This window comes from Macaca fascicularis, chromosome 6, assembly GCF_037993035.2.
Source record: "Macaca fascicularis isolate 582-1 chromosome 6, T2T-MFA8v1.1".
Lineage (NCBI taxonomy): Eukaryota > Metazoa > Chordata > Mammalia > Primates > Cercopithecidae > Macaca > Macaca fascicularis.
Genome location: NC_088380.1, coordinates 25,169,003 through 25,179,655, shown reverse-complemented (window position 1 = coordinate 25,179,655; position 10,653 = coordinate 25,169,003). Strand labels below are relative to the sequence as shown.

Below are 10,653 nucleotides of genomic sequence, written 5' to 3'. Positions count from 1 at the left end.
TTTATTAATTATATTACTTGATCAAAAAACAGAAAAAATGCAATAACTGACAATTGTTTCATGCTTCAAAATGTTAAAATATTATTAACATTATGTTGTATAGATATCTTTTACTAGCATTCTGACACAATTTTAATTTTAAACTAGAATGAAAATTTGCTTTTCTCCAAAAAAGTACATTGTACAAAATATGCTACTCTATCATACATGGATCTAATAGACAATCCTGCTGTTTGTACCCAATTCTGTCACCTCCCTAACAGCACTAGTGAGTTTAGCTGGGCAAATAGTGAGAGTAAATACCAGCCTCGCTAGCAACAATGTGTGACCAAATGTCTAAATTCCACCCAATGAGATCATGGAAGTGACATGTACATCTTCAGGGTCACATTTTTCAAGGGACAGGAGCAACTTTCTCTTGTTCCTTTTATTCCTTTTTCTAGAAGATAGATGTGGGGTGATCTCTCTTGGATCATATAAATGAGTTCAATTCCTTAAAAACATTAAGCATCAAGACAGAAGGAACCTGAGTTTCTGACGATTAGACAGGGCAGAATAAACACACCAACTCAAAAACTTACGTAAGAGAAGACTAAACTTCTATATAATTCAGAAAATGTTATTTTGGGAATACATCATTGCAACATGTATTCTAATTAATAAAATAGCAATTTACCTCAGATCTTAGCCTTTGGTTATTTTCTCAACCCATTTAAATGTAACCCCCAAATTCCTCACATTGTGTAGTCATATATTTTGAAATTAGCACTAAACGAACATATGGAAACAGTTAATCCAATAACATAACAATGTGTGTGTGTGTACCTAACCTACTGCATTTAGTTAAATATTATAAATTTCTCTTGATAGCTAATTTTAGCATGTTAATAACAGTATTATTTTGAGTATACACATATACCAGGCTAACACAAATATACACAAATATACATATCACAGGTAAAAAATGAAATATCTATTTTCACTTGACCCTGAAATTAAGGCACCCTGTTGAAAAAAACATACAAAACATAACAAAAAACTATGAGCAAATGATACAGTGATAATGCAGAATTCTAGTTCTATTATTATCAAACTTTAGAGGGGCCATAGAATTTTCCTGGTCTTAATGGTATCATCTGTAAAATTAAGAGTTTCAAAAGTCCATTTCTGCTCTAAATATCATTTAACTGTTTAGCTCAGTGGAAATGTTTGGTGTTTTCAAATATAAAACTAATTAGTAAAATTCATCATAATAATAACACTGTGATACATTAAAACCTTTTTGGAATCTAATTTAGAATCTCCCTCTCACTTCTTTTTTCCCCCCACATTGAGTTTCCTTCCGTTTTCATTATGCTGATTATATAAGGGGCCTGCTGACTGTTTGAATGATGAAATAGGTACAGAGGAGGCAGTATGGCACACCCGGAAACAATACTAAACCGGAAGTAGGAGTGCGGTATTACAGCTTTGACACCGCCTCCAGTTAGTCCTGTGACCATTTAACATTCTAAGCATTATTATCTGATAAAAAATAATAACTGGCCAAAAAGATCTTCATAATTTCTCCTCTAGCTTTAAAACTATAATTGACATATATGTATCTATGTGCATATATATGTATATATGTATATAATTTATTTATGGATGGCACTTTAAAAGGAATCTACCGTTAGCCGGAAAAATGCAAAGATGTTAATTACTTTGTGGCGCTATACTGACATCCTTTGGTAAAGTTTGGTTGATTGCAATTTGATGTGGAGATAGATAAATAGCGAGACAGTTAAATGTTTAAGTAGGTAGAAGAATCCAAATGTATTTATATCTGTCCACACACTCATTTGGGTATGAAACTCATATTTATGAGAAAAAAAAAGTTAATAAGAAAAAAAAGGGACACTGTGTCAGGTTCTAACACTAATTATATATTTAAATTTTTAATAAAATATTTTATCTATAAAGTATTAAAATGCAAAGATGAGGCAGAGAAGACTGGCTCGTGGACATTCCAAAATGATGAGCGAGCTATGCACTCCTCTGACAATAAGCAACAAGAAAAGGGATTGGGAAAATCAAGCCGAGAAAGTTCCCTGAAAGCAAAAAATAAATAAACATTTAAAACCCCAACGAAAAATGACTCTGGTAACACATCAGATCTGGTTGCAGTTTGACTTGGCGCTCCGATAATACGTGGATTTCGGTAGTCTGGTGTAAGGATGGTGCAGGAATATATATGCCAGAAGAACTATCTGTTTTAGAAAAAATTGCAAGAAGCAGTCCTGTTCCTGAGATTGCATTACGGACACAGGCGGATTAGATTGGGCTGATTACCTTAGCCTTGAAACAGAGAGTCTTTCTGCCCTGCGGGGGAGGGGACGCCTTTCAAGCAAAGCCCTCCTCTCGGATGCGCCCTCCCCTCGCATTCACTTGCAAATAGCTGTGTGCTCGCAGAAGCCAGCGCTTCCCCAGTCTCTAACCTTCCCATGGCGAGTGCTGCAGCTCTATCAGCAGAACCTTTCTCTCCGTGTGAGGAAGAGCTTTTTTCCCCCCTTTCCTTTTTTTTTTCCTCTCCCCTTAATCAGAAGCACTGAATGAAAGCCAATCAGAGAGAGAGCTCGCCCCCGTTTTCTTCGGCTCCCTGCTGTCCAGAGTTAAAAGTGATGCTGAGAAAGAGCTTGAGTTAGATTGAAGTAGAATCAGTGATAGAAAATAACAGCCGAAAACAAACAAAAAGGGGACATAGTGACAATTTCTCCTGGGTTATTTTGACTGGAACCAACTTCCACTATCCAGAAGCTGATAAAAAAGGTAGGAAGACTTCATTCACCTCTTTTCTTTTAACTCCCTTAAGGGATTTTATATTCTTCCACTTGAGGGGTGGGGGGGGGGGGGGGGGAGAGGGAGGAGAGAAATGTTTGTTTTTAAGTTGTGTTTAGCAATTATTTCAAAATAGTTATCTTTAGTACCTAAATAAATAAGCATACAACTCTATATATTTAATTCTAGCAACAACTGCTTCGAGTATCTATATAGGCAATGTAAAGCTGGATAAATTATATATTATGCTCAACAGTGGGTCATGATATTAGAGTTTGTGAATTCATTCACTTGGAACAAATGCTAAAAAATATGTTATGAAGTGAATTTGTCATGCCCAGACTTGTTCATCTGTATTTTAAAAATCAGTTCAAGAGATAACATTGTTGGTGTGAACTCTAACATCATCTAACATTACTTTGCATTCCATATGAATGGATTCACTCTGCACTTATTCATAGTCATAGTTCATTGTACGTTCAATATAAAGAGAAATGACAGGCAGAAGACAGATTCCTTGAAACTGCCAATGGTCACTAAGCATCTACATAAATACAATAGATTGACATTCATCAGAAATAGAATAGGCAGAATTCTTATTTTCAATTTTATATCTGAGTCAGAAGTATGGGGGGGAGAGGTAAAGAGAGGGAGAGTAAATGCATGTAGTCAGCAGTTGCAGCATTTATTGTTTCTGCTGCAATAAAATCCATATTTTATGTGGTGTTAAATTAATGCAGCATATTGCAAGTATAAATGCATGTCCCCAACAAGTAACTATTGATAACACTGTAAGTATGGGGAAAAGCAGTAGTCTGAAATTATTTTTATGCCACTAAAATAAAAACCTACTGTCTCCTTATTATTGAAAAAGAGGAGTCTACAGGTACAAAGACAAATATTGTTTTAAAAATGACCTATCATCTTTTGCTTTGAAAAAAACAGATCTGAAAAAAATTGTAGTCCTTCATTCCAGTAAAAGCTTCTATTATCCAAAACTGCACATCCATTACTTCTAAGCTCTTTGGGGATACATTATTTTTTCTCCTCTTTTTTTTTTCTTGAAGGATCTATATTAAAAATAATCTGTCCTTCTGATGTTGACAACTGTTATACTTCAATGCATATGTTAGTAGACTTTCTCCCTCCACACCATCCCCCTCTCTATCTTCCTTTAAAATGTAGCTACAAGAGCTTCTCTGTGGTGAATAACACTTGGCAAGAGTGTGCTCATTTTTTAGGTCTGGTATGGTGAGGATTTTTAATTAGTAGAACTTTCATGAAAACATTATGTCATTGACAGAGCCGTATGTTCATTTTTAGTTAAAGTGATGAAGAAGAAAGGAAGGGGTTATGTCCTAGAAATATAGGTAAATGCTAAGTTGCATAGATAATCTGGCCCCTGCTCCCCCCAGTGTACTAAATGTGGCACATATGTATTCAATGTGCAATGCATAAGGAAGGAATGGTTTATCTGGGGAGGGATGTGGTGAAGAGACTGGAGAGTGCACAAGTATAAACAGCGTGGATCTGTGCCTTAGGGACACATCAGATACAAACCCATTCTGATGATAAAAATATAAAGAAATGCTTCTTTCACTTTTTTTTTTTTTTTTGGCTGTGTTATTAAAGTATGAGTCAATGTCTGCTTTCATTAAATCAAATACTTCTTGGGTTTCAAATACTTGCTGCGAACAAATTGACTTCCCTGGTGAATGCATATGCCTTCCCTGACTCCAATCAAAGAATAGAATTCCATACACTTAAAGGTTTGGGGGAAAAAACCGACAAACAAAACCAAAATCTCTGGGAAATGGGAAAAAAGAAGGTAAACTGTATGAGCATCCACCTACATATGCATATGTGTGAAGTCAGTGGTTAAATGGTTTGGTACCTGATTAATGCTCTAGGTGATGTTCTTTAATTTTATAGAAACTGCTTCTTAATTAGAACAGTACTATGCAGGTAATCAATTGAATATTTCATTGTTAGATTTTTACCCACACTGTGGTTTTCTTTAAAAAGGAAAAAAAGAGGATAAAAAATTGATTTTAATTTAGAGTGATATTTCTGACATATTATTTACAAAGTTAGTGTAATCTGGAAGAGGTATTTATTTATTTATTTATTTTCTTGTGAAAAATAGACTATTTGAAACTGGAAAGGTTAATTTCAAAATATGTGACTCTTGCATAAAAATAAGGTGAATTTCTTTACCTTTACTTAAGTTTTTATATAAGCAAATAACTAAGGCAAAGTATATACTATCTGGGGGTTTCTGTGCTTATGACTGATTTTCTGTTTCTTAACCTACTTTGCAGCAAGTGATAACGTGTCTTACTGGAATATGTCATTTTTATACCAAATCATTCCACTAGGCTGCAGCACAGCAATAGTATTGGCTCTGATGATGCTGATTCAGCAGCAAAGTGAACCATATTCTTGTTAAGTGTTATTATCAGTAACAGTGTTTCATAGTAAGCAATTAATACAAATCAGTGATGTAAACCCAAGTACCTCTAGTATAGCCCTTGGGCATTAAAAGCATTAGCCACATTATATTCTTATTTCTACTATGCAAATTACATTCTAATACTGTCGTCACGTTAGACGTACTTGTAAAATACTGAAATTATAAATAGAAAAACATAAAAAGTATTTATGCCAGTTATAAGTAATTTTATGCAGATATTTGATCTCTAAATTTCAGGTCTATAAAACTCTACTTTCGATTAACCCAACGTATTATCTGGAATAGTGTTTCAAAAGAGACAATTTACTAACCATATTATATATTTAAGAGTCATGTCTCGAAGAGATTGAAGTTAAAAACCAAGTAGCAAGAAAAATTTCCTCATCCTTCTTAGACTTATACTGAGCAATGGTAAAATTGATTAAGCATTATACTAAGTATAATATATGGTTCCTATTATGATATTTTAAGGAGTAAAAAGAAGAGTACTTGGAATGACACCATAGATGCATATTTGAAAAACTGAAAGTTAGCACAGACAAATCTATTTTTCTTTTCTTGACACTCATACAGACCAATGAGTTCACAAAAATATATTTTTTTGTCATAATTGCAATAATCTGAAATCTACAGAAAAAAATACAAGTCCTAAATTTAAAAGAAAATCTGCCTTTTTCTTTTCTGGTTGGAACCTTTGGATGATATTCACAAAGCATTCGTATACTTTTCTGCATTTACCCCAATAAGTTCAACCTTCAAAATTACAGATTTTTGCTCATGCATAAGAACAAGGGTCCATTTCAAACAATTACCAAGCAATGCCTGTTTCGTAAGATAACAATATCAGCTCTGGGTCACCTGTGCCCTCTTCTTTTCTGACTGTAGAGCAGACTCACCTCACTTGACATTTTGGTATGAGCCCTTGAGCCCTTTTACAATCCAGTTGTCCTGTCTTTCTTGAATAGAAGGGCATCTAAAGCATATAAGGCCATTTTGCTTTTCCCACACCTTTTTGTCGTCATTCACTTGAACTAACTGTACACACATATTGTCAAAAAATAAGACCCATCACATTAAATTTTTAGATTTCTGGGAATGTATTATTCTTAAACTAATATTAACAGTGTTAAGTTGAAATAATCTGACCTGTTTAAAAAATTTTAATACAACTTTTGCTCAACTCTATTATCAATGCAACTTCTCACAAAGAAGTAACTCTTTTTTTTTTTTAAAGAATGAACGTGCTTTATTTTCATCTGTTTCTTTATATTTTTATCCTATTTCTTTCTTGCAGTGTATGTGATGACCTATATGCTTTATGACTAAGAGACGTTGGTTAAACATTAACCATATTGGAGTTGGAACTAAAGAAAGGGAAAGCTGCAAATTGAATAAGAAGGAGTAAAATAAAATCACATTTTACATCATTTTTGGAAATGAAATGTAGCATTCCTTCAAAATAATGCCTGCCTGTGGGAGGCTGAAATGCCTTCATATAAAAATCCCTTTCAGTGAAGGGATTCGTATCCTTAGAGAGTTTGTCAAAAACATTATAAGCACTTTACCAAATCACGTGGTTTCAATTTTCAATCTTTTTTCAAGAAAGCAGTCTTGATTCAACATACTCTTTATGATGCAGTGATATAAATTAAAGTCAAATGACATTTCAAGCTTCAGGACAGAATTAAACAATAGACTATAAGATATAATACAACATTGCTTCACAACAGGAAATTCAGCATTAAGTGACATTTCTAAACACTTGAGAGCCCTGCTGATCCCCATAAATTTAGCAGGTCATATTCTCACTCTCTCTCTCTTCTACCCCATCTCTCTTTCTGTAAATCTGTGTCTATTTCCATCTCCCTCTCTTTTTTCCTTTCCTCTCCTTCCTCATTTAAAACAATTACAAAACCCCTTGAATAAATGTCCCATGTGCTTTTAAAAAATATTACCCTATTGTAAAGTTATATTTCTGTAAATCTGGTGTTTTTTATGGCCAGTATTCTATCATCTGCCACATTATACATTATATTTATTGCATTAAACTTCGCATTATGGCACAAAGTATATGACAATTGGCTAGAATCTATTCTTTTAAATGAAAGCAACTCTTTTATAAATTTTGTAACGCTGAGGCTTCTAAGGAGTTGAAATTGGCACCAGTGTAGTTTACTGCACTAGCAAGCCAAGTATGGGAATTCAACATTTATTATTGAAGTGACTCCTTCAAATTGTCAGAATGTAGAATGTATAGACATGAATTATTATGCTCAATGCATAAGTTATTGATTAGGAATCTTTATTGATTTACTGTGAGAGAGGATATTGAAATGGTTTGACAGAGCCCTGATTTTTAAAACAAACATAAATTACATGTTTCTGGAAAGCAATGTTTCACTAGACATGTTGATTCTTCTTTGCTGCAAGAAACACATATTACCAGTTTGGAATCTAAAAATGAAATCTGGTATATAATGAGCAAATGTCTATTCTAGAGATTGTGGAGTAAAGAACTACCATTGCTTTTGTTTCCAGTTGGAAATTTGGGAAACAGAAACTATAACAATAATTGAGGTAGGCATAATATGTAACAAAATGAAATAATCAATAAATTGAATACAGTAAATATTCTACCTTGAGTTATTCTGGGAATTCTCTCCATGGTTAATGTAATATGTATAAATACAAGAATTAAAGTTGAAATTCAATATCATTATCTGAATAAATCAAAGGCAACCAATATATTTGCCCTAGTAATTGGAAAATTTAGAGTAAATTTTGTACATAATATTAATGTAAGCTTTTAAAATGCAACTGTTTTTCCTTTTGTAAAAATATAGCTCCACTCTCAATAAAATTAAGTCAAATAAACTTCCTTTGAAACCATTGTAAATTCTGGGATTTCTGAATTAAGGAATATTTTCATAATTATTAAAGCAAACTTCAAATTTAAATGAGGCACTATAATGTTTCCAAATAATTTGACTTCTAAAGGTGAATTTTAAATTAATAGGCTCATTTTTTTGATAGATTTGAAAATATTTAAACTACCTGAGGAATTTTAAGGGTTTTGTGTTTCCATGTAAATCTTCAATCTCTAAAGTGTATTTATCAATTATTTTATTTAAAATATTTTCCTTAAATAAACCAAAACATTAAAATTTTTATACCTCTAACTCAAGTGGTTTAAATCTATTGAGAATAAGATCCAAAACATGAATTACATGCTTTCAAAACCAACAGTGTGGTGTTGATTTGCTTTAGTGGTGACCTGAAGAAAATAAACTGTTGGAGTAAAATATATGTCAACTTATTACATCAAGTATGAAACTGATTATCCAAAGATTATCTATTAGCTTAGCCAACGATAATATGTTTTCTTTTCTTTTTTGACTTCTTAAAGCATTATACATTGGGGGTTATTCCTACTCTGTAGTGTTGAACCATATTTTGTTACCAGAGTGATTTTTCAATATGTAGTCCCTGAAGAGTGAAATCCAGCAACATGCAGATTTATTCTGCCTGCATTTAGCTCCCTAAATTTGAATATTTCTCCATGAGTAGAAACTTACAGAAAAATCTTTATTTATCTACCCCCTCAACCAAGACTTTAGTTATTCCTTTGGAGATTAGTTGAAAAATGAATCCTAAGCACAGACATATACCTAGAGGCACTGTCACTTTGTCTATTTTTCCTTTTTTTTTTTTTTTTTTCAACTGCTGAGTGAAGAGTGGAGGTTTTCTACACAATTTCTACACTAAAGAAGTTATTTCACCCCCTTCTGGATGTGTGGAATTAAAAATGATCAATATGAACTCTACCTTTTCTGAGACTTTCTTCTCTTCTAGCTACTGTCTTTTAAAATATATATCCTAGTTTTCAATGGTTAGTACTAGATAGTTCTACATAATATTTAAAAAATTAATTTATAAGCCTTCACTGACTTGAGAATAGACGTAAGTACTTGCTATCAATACTTTAAAAATGACAGAAATGAAATACTCCTAAAATCTAAGTTGAGAAAAAATATTTAGTAATTTTTTTTTCTCCCCTTGGAGTTAGATTAGCCATCATGATGGTGTATGAAATCTGAAATCCAGCCCAGTGGAGATGTGAAAATAGATGAATGGCAACCATAATCTTGACTTCAGAGCAATGAAATTAATCACTTTGCTTTGTAGGTAGAGGCTAGGTCAAGCCTGTTTCTAGGTAGGGCCAAGAAGAAAAAAGTGTGGATGGGGGAGAGCCTTGCCCTTCATTGAAGCAAAATGAAACGTTGCACAGGAACCACTGTTTCCAGAAACACCATCATGGAAATTTGAAATTTTTGATAGTACTTAGGGGCTCAGTACTTTGAGTTCAAAATTCATAATCATTAAATAACTCTCTTTTGATTTTAAGGTATTATATGTTGCTATTTATTATTACATGTGTTATACATTTTCTTTTGCAGTTTCTATTATTAATTTAACTGATATCCTGGTATCTATACAACAATTTGCTCAATTTTTCTTTAGCTCCTAATTAATTTCACTCATTTTGGGAGAAGTTACTGTGAGCCATTCCCTTCTGTCACACCTGGAGATACGGGAATGAATTTAGTACAAATTTTGTCCTTGAGAAGAGGCAGGTTCTAATCTGAGATATTCATAATTAAATATCATATAATTTACAATGGAAATATCAGTAGTTGTGTTCTAAATGTTTCCATTTTTATGAAATAGTAGTAGAATTAGATGGTAGAACATCATTGGGCGGTAATGTACTCCTCCACCTAACACAGTCTTAAGTTTTCATCTTCCATTAGAAATACTGCTGAAAAAACCCCTCAAAAGCATTTTATTCATTCATCCATTCTTTCATTCCTTCATTTGCCAAGTATTCTTTAAGTGCCTACCATAAGCCAGACACTGTGCAAGCATCCAGAAAGACAAACTTGGGAAGAGAGAGAAAGAGAGAGAAACAAACAAAAGCCTCTGCTACTGTGAACCATTGTGTGAATAATCACATGACTTGTTATAGTCCAGCTTTGGTAAATATAAGAAAGATAAGTACGAGGTGTGTTTAAAGTGACTAATACAGGGATCTAACTTATCTATATTTTTCAAGCTGTATCGTTGCATTTACAGCCATACCACATCGTTAAAGAAAATATCAGAGTTAGCAGTTTGGTTCAAGATACATTTTTGTGTAGCCTAAGATTTCTTCAGTCAACACCTGAGAATGGATTTTGAATGGATGTTTCCATTAGGAGCAGCCTTTTGGTTGGTGATATGTGGTGTACTTCAAATTGGCAACAGCCAATTACCATCTCGCAGACACGGGGAGCTATATGGGATAAAGCAAGGGCCCAAAGTTG

At 33.2% G+C, this 10,653-nt stretch overlaps 1 protein-coding gene across 2 annotated transcripts in view; it reads left to right on the top strand.

Annotated features, from left to right (window-relative positions):
- The first annotated feature begins 2,467 nt into the window (after positions 1 to 2,467).
- LOC102137890 (cadherin-10) overlaps positions 2,468 to 10,653 on the top strand; it is a 161,599-nt gene continuing 153,413 nt past the window's right edge. For both annotated transcript variants that reach the window (XM_005556626.4, XM_015451242.3), the window contains exon 1: positions 2,468 to 2,808. The gene's annotated coding sequence lies outside the window, so the exon portion shown is untranslated. The remainder of the gene's footprint in view (positions 2,809 to 10,653) is intronic.